This window comes from Suricata suricatta, chromosome 7 (genome assembly GCF_006229205.1).
Source record: "Suricata suricatta isolate VVHF042 chromosome 7, meerkat_22Aug2017_6uvM2_HiC, whole genome shotgun sequence".
Lineage (NCBI taxonomy): Eukaryota > Metazoa > Chordata > Mammalia > Carnivora > Herpestidae > Suricata > Suricata suricatta.
In genome coordinates this window covers 144569586-144579774 of record NC_043706.1, presented here as the reverse complement: position 1 = coordinate 144579774, position 10189 = coordinate 144569586, and positions in this window count along the sequence as shown.

Genomic DNA, 10189 nt, shown 5'->3' with positions numbered 1-10189 from the left:
CGGGAAGTCGCACATCCCGCTGGTTCCAGGTACAGGAAGTGTGGGAAACGCAATCCAGTCCGTAGGGGCAGAGAGCAGAGCAGGGACGCCGCGAGGGCCTGTGTGGGCAGGGAGGTGCCGGAGACGAGGACCCACAGGGCCTGTGGGGTCTTCGGGGAGTGACTCACGGAGTCGTTACACGGGTCTCGGTGACGGCCTCACTGGTAACACACGTCAGGACGCACACGTTGTACGCTTCAAACACGTGCAGTTATTTTACTTCCTGATCTGTCGACAAAGGTCCTCAAGTTAAAAACCCCTAGAAGGGCAAACGCTGTACAATTCAATTTCTGGAAATCATGAAGAAGGAGAAGCCGGCCCTTGGAGACAAGGAGGAAGCAGGCGCGTGTGCTGCGGCCCGGACGCTGGGCACGTGTCGCCGCAGAGGGGCTCCCGGGAATCTGGGGGTCACAGGGATGTCCTGATTCTCGAAGGGTCACCTGCCAGACGTGTTGGATGTGCACTTGAACTGTATGCATCACAGTGTGTAGATGACAGCTCCGAGTATTCTGTGAGAAACGCCCAGGCTGGCTCCTGTGCAGGGGCCCCGGGGCTCGGCTGTGACCGCCGCAGGCCCACACGGCCGCAGGGACGGCGCTGGGCATCCGGGGACCCTGGACACACAAGACTGGCCCGAGACGGTGTGATTTCTTCCAGGACGGAGCAGCTCATACGCTGGCGTGTTTGCGGGTGACTGTGACACGCGTCTGTGTCAGACAAATATTTGTAAGATGTTTGAGACAGTGGGACCACTCTTGTTTTCATGCAAGGAGACCCCACCTTAGCACTGGTGCCGACGTGAAGGCAGAAACCGTTTGAACTGTCAGCAATTCATGGAGCGGAGGAGACACTGTGTTCTGAGATTCTGATTCAATCCACCTAATTTTAATTATTATTCTGCAATGAGGGAATGAAAACCATCTGCTTCAGTCACGTTTGCAAAATGCTCTGATTAGTAACTACTCTGAGTGTTTCAATTGTCTCTTTTTACATGCGTTTGGTAAAAAGACCCCCCACCGTTACTTCATACGTGCAGCTTGAAGGTCACGTGAGGAACGTCCACGGCTTTCGTGCACGGGACAGTCACGTGTGACGTCCAGGAACATCCTGTCAGCCTTTCCTCCCTGGGCTCGCGCCCCAAGAGGCTATGGGTGGTTTTAATTATTTGTTGAGAACACAAGTCTATAAAGTACCCGATGATAATGCGATGGGAAGAATATCCCGAGGCAGCTGCGGACGGAGCCCTGCCTGTCAGATGAAAGGCGACATGACTCGCCGGCAGGGGCCGTTTGGCCCGTTCCTCTGTGAGGGGATCGCGGCCGTGGGGCCGATTGCACAACCCGGTTGGCCTTCTCTGTGCGCTCCCGCCGGGCTCGGCGGTGGGGGGCAGGGGGAGGCCGGGTCAAGTGCTCGGGGCAGAGTGGCGCCGCGGACGTCCCCACCTGGGGATCCCCGGGGCGGCCACGTCTGCCTCCGAGGCGAAGGCCCGGATCTGAAAGCTCAGGGTGCATCCCCGTCCTGGCACACGTCCCTTCAGCCGCAGGGAGGGCTCACCGAGGCCCGGGTGCTAACAGTGGCTTTCGTTCAGGGTTTGGGTGCTGACTGGTTTAAATGAGGGACCACAGATTACGGAAAGGCCAAGGAGACTTCTAATCAAGATGATGCCATGAATTCACACTCTAAATGCCCGCCCCCATGGCGAGCTCAGCCAGGACGCAGGAGCGACAAGTAAGGAGCTGAAACGGCCGTGAGAGAGAGTAGGAAGAGGCTTCAGAGCCGGGCTTGGAACTCCCGGGAAAAGTCCTCAGCTCAGGGGGGCCCAGGCCAGCGATGGGGCTGCGCTCCTGCACCCCAGCCCGAGGTGTCACAGACAGAGATCCTGAGCGTGGAAGACGGGGGCGTGAGTGTGAGTCACAAGCAGGGGACATTAGTCATATTTTGAAAATGACCAGAAACCTTCTTTACTGTTTCCACATCCTTCCACTTTTGCATCTAAACATTTGTCCCTGATCCGGCCGACCTGTCATGCCACACTCGGTGTGGGCGCCCCTAATGCGTGAGGGTCAGCGGCTCCTGGGACGTCATTCCCACCACTGTCAGAGGCCACCAGCCCTGATCTTATTGCACTTTGCGGGGGCCATCGTCTTAGAGGGGTGGTCACAGCCCCGAATCCTGCTGTGATGGGGGCTCTGAGAGATGCTGAGCACTGATGTCACCTGAGAAGCAGGTCAGTGTCTCTCCAAGAGGCCCGGCTGCAAGGTGCCCGCGGCTGGCGGGGTGGGGGGCTGACACGTGTGGGCGCACCAGGAGGAAGGGAATGCAGCCTGCTGAGGGTGAAGAGGAGGCCGGGCAGAGCGCAAGAGGTCAGTAGACCGATGGCCCACTCCTCAAGTCAGCCGCGCAGACGGGCAGTGTGTTTGCTGTGGCACCTGTCACGGGGTGTCACGGGGTGTCACAGGAGCACCTGCCCTCATTGCTGGGAGTAGGGGGAAGTTTCCAGAGGGATTCATCTGAGCTGAGTGTTGAGGGGCAAGAAAGTGGTGCCCAGGTCCAGAGTCGGATGGGGGAGGCAGCGCACTGCGCGGCCGGAGAGAAGGGACCTGGCGGACCCACCCCATGGGTGGCCGGGGAGGGCCCGGGAGGGGTGCCGGCTGCAGCAGGCTGTGAAGACTCAGAAACATTTCCTGGGAGATCTCGGGTTTGTAAGTTGTCAACGGGGAGCTGTTCATGGCACCGACAGCCGGAGGCCGGACCTTCTCCGGACGGGACCTGGTTTGGGGTGACGTGTGTGGACTCGGAGGAGCGCTCGGCCAGCGGATATGATGGAGGGTCAGGACTGGGCTCACGTCAGCAGTCCCGAGCCTCGGTCCTCCACGGGAGCACGCCCCGAGTCGTCGCCCCCTCGTGCCGGGACCCGGGTGCGTTGCTCTCTCTGCCCGGTGTGAGGTTGGCACACAGAGTGTGGCGCTTTGATTCAGAGAGTGGGTTTGCAGCCTCAGACCTCACACCAATTTATCTATAAAACCCAAATGACAACAGTCAGCCATCCCACTGTGGCGGCTCAGTGTGCAGTAGCCGGAGACTATTAAGAGCAGATGACTAGGCAGGCCTTTCTCCCCTGGGGGCTGCTCTGTGTGGGGTCAACGACCCGTCCGGTGACCTCAGAGGACAAGGTTGTGGGGTCTGGAGGGAGATACTCTGGAGGTAGAGAGAGATCCTCGCTGCCACCGCCTGTCCCCGGGGATCCAGGGGAGGCTCAGGGCAGATGGCCAGGGTGCTGTGTCGGAGGGGGGCCCGAGGCACCGGGGAACCTCCGGCTCCAAACAGCAGCCTGTGTGCGGGGATGTGGACCTCAGAGCGCCAGGGGGTCTGGGCTTGTGGATTTGGAAGCGAATGCTGTGGTCGTGGGAGAGCATGACGTTCTGCAGAAGGTGCAGGGAAGACACCCAGACGAGGGACCCCCGGCGGGGCCACAGGAGGGGCCCACGGGAAGGACCCACACGAGGGACCCCCAGGGGGGGCCACAGGAGGGGCCACAGGAGGGGCCATGGGAAGGACCCACAGGAGGGACCCCCGGGGGGGGCCACAAGAGGGACCCCCGGGGGGGCCACAGGAGGGGCCACAGGAGGGGCTCGGGGCACGGGGGCCCGTGAGCGTCAGCAGGAGCAGCGGGAGAAGCAGCCTCCCTGCGGCCGAGCCCAGGCGCAGCCGCCCTGCCGGTGCCCCTCTCCTCACGCCCGACGCGCTGGGAAGGGGCTGGGGGGTTCCGGGCTCAGCAGAGCCGCTGGCTAAGAGCACGCCCTCATTCATCCTGGAAATCGACCGACTGCGCAGTTAGGCCTCTTGTTCTTGCTTTGGGTATTTGAGCAAATGGCTGTGATCACACGACTCAAACTTCCCGCTTCCGATTTGCTAAAAGACGCAGGTGCACAGGCGTGAACACGGCCCGCACACCCACGACACACCCTCTGCTTCCCTCTGTGCCAGCCCAGCCTTCCACACTGTGAAATGATTTTTAACGGCTGTGGAAGTTCCTCCTCGTGCTACGTGGACGCGACAGACAGCTGCCTCTCCATTCGTCCCTCACGTCTCGGGCCTCGCGGCAGCCCCTCCCTCTGCACCCCTGACCCCCGGGAAGGCCGCTGAGGAGGGCGGACCCCGTGCCTGACTCACATCGGCTCCTGCCGCGTGAGGCTGCCCCTTGGCCTGACTGTCCCATCCTCCTCCTCCCGTGGGCTGAGGCTGGCACCCCCTTTCCTGGCTGGCCCCTTGTCACCACGCCAAGAACACGGCACTGCGACCCCTCTCTGAGGGACCTGTGGTCCCCCCCCACCCCCCACGGGCTGTGTGGGGCCATGGGGACTGCCCTCCTGTCTCCGTCCCAGCAGGACAGCTCAGGTCTGGTGCAGGCTGTGGGGCTGGGTCTCCGCACCCACTAGCTGCCCGTCAGGAGGGAGCCGTCCCATGCGCCCTGAGTTCCTCCGAGACCCCAGCCCGGGGCGCCGTCCCGGTGTGCTGAAGGATGCTTAAATTCAAGCTTTGGATTAAACAACATAGGAAACAGTTGGATACCAGGAGCGAGTTTGATTCGGAAGGGGGCTCCGGCTCCCTCTCGGGGACCCGGGGGAGGAAGTGCACAAGCTCCAGTCGTTAGAGGAGCTGGGTCCCGGGCCGCCTCCCCTCGACGTGAGGGCCGCGGCTCTCCGCCGGGCCGGCCACCTGTCCTCCACTGTTCGTGGGTCCGGTGCTCTCAGACCAGGAGAACAAACCAGTTTCCAGCTCAGGCACGGAGCTAGAAATACCCTTACTCTGTGTACTGTGTGCACATCTCGGGATTCACCCTCTGTCTCGTGGGGGAGCACCTTCTCACACCCCAGGAGAGTCACGGCCACACCTGCAGTGTACACAGCGCTCGTGGGCGTGAACCGCCGGCCTCGTGGCTGCCTGAGCTTCCCGCTGGAGGTGCGGGGCCGGGTCCCTCCTCGGTCCAAGATTCACTTCCTTTGGAAGATAAACATGTCCAAATGGTGTTGAACAGTCTCCAGAACCAAACATTTAATTAACAACAGCTCTGTTCTATGCATCATCCCTGCAAAGCCTTGAGTCATGGATGTGTCAGCACCGGGCGAGTCAGGATTTAACTGTGGGGACGAGTTTCACAAACGGAGCTTGTGGCCCTGCTGCCCCCACCCCCAGGCCCTCTGCGTGTGATCTGTCCCCTGTGTGAGCTGCGAAGCGCGTGTGTGGGGACCAGGGCCGAGTCCCTCGAAGCCTCGCCCGGGCGTGGGGGGAGCAGAGCACTGCAGGACGGACGTCCCACAGGGCCTGGCTCTTGCGCCTGAGAATGAGGCCGGTGACTTTGTGACCTTTGTCACAGCATCAGTTGTAGCACTGGTCAGCAACGAAGTCTCATTTTACAGAATGAAGGGATCTTACTTTTTATGCCATGTACGTTAATAACAACTTACTAAATATCCTTAAGTATCTTGCAGCGTTACGTGTCAGTTAGACCCCAGTAAGCTGGAACTAACAAGCCCATGTCGTGTGGCGAAGCGTCCGTCCACCTGCCCACAGGACGGAGGCTCCGGAACTCCGCTGGGGATGACATGGGTGCTGGGAGCAGGTGCCGGCAGTTACGGCCTGATTGCCACGTGCCTTCCACGTGGACGGGGGCGTCCCACTGTCAAAGTTTCTGAAGTCGAGTGTTGGGCTGACCCGCCGTCTATGTTTTTCCACCAAGGAGCAGACGCCGTGGCCCTCGAGGTCTGCCCTGCGTGTGCGGACCGAGCCGCTGGGCGCTGCCAGACACAGCGCTCTTCCGTCTCGGGAGGAAATCCTCCTGTACCTTCTTTGTGGAAGGGTTCCAATCATCTGCTCCCACTGGGCCTGGTTCCGCTCTGCACGAGGTCCCTGGAGCCCTCCCTGGTCTGGGGAAAGGGCGCCGGGCTCCAGCCCCGGGCTGCAGGGTGCAGGGCTCCCGGAGCCGCCGCCAGAGCGGGAAGGCGTGTGCCGTGGTGCTCTCCCTCCCGGGGCAGGAGGGAGGGGACAGAGCCCTGCCCGTGGCCCATCTCTCCGGACCTGGACTTCTCTCTCCCTGCGCTTCAAAGGCTCAGAACACGGCCCTGGCAACCTGGGTGGGGGTCGCTTTGAATTCAGGATGGTTCAGAGTCGTCATGACGAACATCCTTCTTTATCCCTCGCCTTTCTGAGATGCGGTACGTGGGTGGGACATGGCCTTGCCCTCAGCGAGTGCAGAGTCTGTTTGTCCAGCGCATGCTCGTCCGTCGCATCCGCCAGGGGCTCCTCACAACCCAGCTCTCCAGTTACTCATTTTCCAAGTGAAGGGGCTGAGGAGAAGCCCACCCCCTGCCCCCATCGAGGCCCCTGTTCTTGGGGACCCTGACCCTTACTTCCCTCTGTGGAAAAGCGCCACTTTCCATGGTATGTTGAGCGAAGCCTGGCATCCGTGGGAAAACACGCTTCGCGACCTGGTTTGTGCTCTCCGGCCTCCACCCCAGGCCAGCCTCTCCGGCCTCCACCCCAGGCCAGCAAAAGACGGGTTTTTCTGCTTTGTCAGCGTCTTGGCAACATTGGATCCGGTTCCAGCGAAAATCCACCCCTGCAGAGGGGGGGCCAAGATGAGCCCTGAAAACAAAAGTCCAACAGGTCTAATGTCACACACGGCAGGCTTGAACTTGGCAATGAATATTCGACTTGACACTTTGCTGGAGCGGCTTCAGAGGCTGCCTGGAGGAGAAAGGGTCGGTGTTTGTTAATTAAACGTGATACCTGAATTTTCAGAGGATTGAAACTGATTAGATTTAAAAATGAGTACCATTCCTGGGAGATTTTGCAACTTTGAACTTCTAAATGTATGTTGAAACATCGTGTAAGGTTCACCATCAGGAGTGTGTCACAGGAACCTTCCTACGAACATACAAACCCAATCCAGAGGGAGCGGTCAGGGTTTCCGATGCTGAGTGCTGCATAAGGGGCCCTCACTGCAAATACCAGAAGGGCGGAGAGGGCACAACTGTAAGAAGCTTGAGGCGGCGGGTCTGTGGACTCGACGGCCAGTGGAGCCCATCCAGCTGCCTTCCCCTCGGTGGGCGCAGGGAGCAGTGGGTGTTACTCCCTGAGACTCCAGTCAACTCTGGCCGCCTGTCCTTTCCTGGAACTGGGGACCCCTGCTTGTCCCCTGGCCTTCCTGTGCTGCCTGGTTGGGCTGACCCTCCTTCTAGACACTTCTGGGTCAGTGACAGAGAGCCACCGCTGTGGAAGTGTGACTCGTGGGCAAGTGGAGCTGTTCCCATCCCAGGCACACGTCCCGCCTGGGTGGTGCCAGGGCCCCAGCAGCAGGGGCGTGTCATTCTCCGGGGCTGCGGGCTGCACGGAGTCTGTCTTAGGACCCTATGCTCCCAGTGGTTCATTCTTGTACAGCGGCCAGGACAGGAAACAGCGGGGCCGTCCCTTAGAGCACTTAGAAGATCTTCCACCTGGAAGCCTTCAACGGTGGGCCCAGGGGCATGATGGGAAACTCCCTGGCCTCAAATCGTACCCGTGAGACTTCCACAGTGTGGCTTTGTATCATTTCAAAGGACTCTTGGTTTACTGGGCGCCTGGGGGTTCAGTCGGTTGAGCGTCCAACTTCGGCTCAGGTCATGATCTCGCCGTTGGTGGATTCAAGCCCCGTGTTGGGCTGTGTGCTGACAGCTCAGAGCCTGGAGCCTGTCTTCGGATTCTGTCTCTCCCTCTCTCTCTTTCCCTCCCCTGCTCTGTCTCTCTCTCTCTCTCAAAAACTAAATAAAACATAAAAACCCCACTTGGTTCTAACTGGAGGTCCACCAAGCACACATGCTCACTTGGCCATGGTTCTGAGGTCTCCTTCTTCGTTCTAAGTAGAGAGAAGGGTCCGTGCTGGTGCGGCAGCTCTGCCTGCAGAGCAAGGGCCACACTCCCTTGCCAGTGTGTCGGGAAGGAAAAGTGTCTCCTACTTGAGATGCCACCACGTGACTTCAGAACAGAGAAAATACTTTTGTGTGTGAATAAGTGAATAAGTGAACTGTTCTCACTTAAGTGGGACATGGATGTACAAATGTGAGAATCCAAAGGAGGGTCCATTTCAGTGGAGACACAGTGTTCACTGAGAAGGGCCCCTCTGAACTGGTGGGCAGGGGGCAGGGGGCAGAAGGCAGGTGGGCAGGGGGACAGGGGGATGGGTGGGCAGCCAGGTGGGTGGGCTGGTGGGGCAGGGAGTAGGTGGGTGGGTGGCTGGGCAGAGGGTAGGTGGGTGGGTGGGTGGGCAGGGGGCAGGCAGGCTGGCATGCAGGGGGCTGGTGGGTAGCAGGTGGGCAGGGGGGCAGGGGGGCGGGGGGCAGGGGAAGGGTGAGGCCAGAGGGCAGGCAGAGCCTCCTCAGTGTGGAGTCTCAAGTCCTGGGTTGTTAGTCCCCCAAGGGGACAGAGGACAGAGGACAGAGGACAATGAGGGGCATGTGTCAGTCAGGTGCTGTCCGGATGACACACGGGGTTTACTACCTCCCATTGGCCGAGTTGCATGGAGACCAGAGTGTGATAAACAAGCCTGAGCATGCCAGGGAGAGAGCAAACACAGTGTCCGCTCAACCACAAGGAAAGGAAGGTCACACCAGTGCTCCAGGGGTGGAGTGGGACACGGGCCTCTCCAGTGTGGAGCCCCTGCTCCGCAGCCAGCGAGGGTGACAGTCCAGGCATCTGACTCCCGGGGGGGCCAGGGGAGTCACAGATGGGGCGGTGTCTCCCCCACTAGAGGGGCTGACAGGTGATTTGATTTCTGACTGCGTGCACACTTTTTGCTTCTCTATCACCTGGCTCAAAGCTGCTTTGTCCTCGCCCTTTTTGGGTCACATAAGATCAAAGGTAGTGTTGGCCATGTGATTCCAGATGTCAAGGACCAGTGACAAAGTAAAGGATCAGTGACTCCAGAGAAGGGCACTTGCTATGAACTTCATATGACCAGTTATTCCCTGCGATTCAAAACACCATTCACCACGGTCACTGACAAACATATCAGGATCCAAATAATACTGTTCTCAGTTCTCAGATGCGCTCAGCACCCCACAGGGCCCGCGCGGTGGTCAAGTGTAATAATCACGGCCATGGCGTTATCTTGATGTGTCTTTTGTCTTAAGTTTTACACAAATCACTACCTATCAATCTACTTAAATACATCCGAGAGGCAGTGTGACCCACCCACCACGACACCACTGTGCAGCGGTGCATGAATCTGTAGTGACACTCCTCACCACCGACTCACCAAGAAATGAAGAAATAGAAGAGAAAACTTCGAATCCTTCCTATTATCTGGCCCGGGAAACATGTTCTTACCATAAACAACAGAGACAATGCCAAGGCGGATCTTCGTGGAAATAATTATGCACAGTAAGTGATGTCATTACAGGATATTTAACATTTGGTGTAAACTTATTTCCAGATATCTGGTTCATGAGACTCGGTAAACGTAGTGAGTCATGTCACTATGTTTTGATTTAGTAGCTTGGGGCCATTTGGGAAGTTGCAAAGTTAATAAACTTGGATAAAAAAAAGCTCCCCATGATTATTTATAGCCTCTGGACTGAGCGGAAGCCAGGAAGGTGTCAGGCGGAGCTGGCTGGCTGGCGACGCCGGCACCCGGCCTGATGGGAGGCAGGGTGGGGGCCGGCCCGAGAGGCAGCACCAGCAGCTGCACCGTCACCCAGAGGTGACGCCCGGTGACCAGGCGCCGAGGCAAAATCACCTGGTGCTTATTTTACACGCATGCATCCGGATGAGGTTTTCCAGATTGCGGACTTGCTGACGGCCTGCCCTCTCCAGCGCCGTTGGAAAATACTCCAGAGCAAACCCCCCTCCCTCTCTCTGCCATGGACTTGGGTGGCCCCGGCCACATGACCTTTCAGGACTGGTGACATTCCCGGGTCGCTGCTGGAATTAATGTTCAACTGGCCAGTGATGCTCCCTCACTGTGGGCGGATGTCCTTGCTGCCCAGGGGCGGGGGTGAAGCCGGGGGAACAGGCGGGCTGGCCTTGCAGCATTTCGGGTGACGTCCGCACACATTCACAGATGCGGCCACCGGAATCCCGGCGGAGGGAGGAGGGGACTCCTGGGAGTCAGCAC